The sequence below is a fragment of the Chrysochloris asiatica genome, unplaced genomic scaffold, assembly GCF_000296735.1.
Source record: "Chrysochloris asiatica unplaced genomic scaffold, ChrAsi1.0 scaffold00378, whole genome shotgun sequence".
NCBI classification, from domain to species: Eukaryota; Metazoa; Chordata; class Mammalia; order Afrosoricida; family Chrysochloridae; genus Chrysochloris; species Chrysochloris asiatica.
The window spans coordinates 1,430,581-1,430,813 of record NW_006408896.1 but is presented as its reverse complement, the minus strand read 5'-3'; the positions used below and the strand labels follow the sequence as shown (position 1 = coordinate 1,430,813).

Sequence of the window (233 nt, the reverse complement as noted above, 5' to 3'; positions counted from 1 at the left end):
ACATTCACACCCCAACACAGCTGTGCAGTGGACACCAGGGTTCCCCCACCGTCCACATTCACACCCCAACACAGCTGTGCAGTGGACACCAGGGTCCCCCCGCCGTCCACATTCACACCCCATACCCGCTGTGCAAAATGGACACGAGGGTCCCCCCCACCGTCCACATTCGCACCCCAACACCACTGTGCAGTGGGCATCAGGGTCCCCCCGCCCTCCACATTCGCACCCCA

General features: G+C 63.1%; 1 protein-coding gene across 2 annotated transcripts in view; it reads right to left on the bottom strand.

Annotated features, from left to right (window-relative positions):
- Nucleotides 1-233, bottom strand: part of BRD1 (bromodomain containing 1) — a 47,129-nt gene that overhangs the window by 28,445 nt on the left and 18,451 nt on the right. The gene's annotated exons all lie outside the window — the stretch shown is intronic.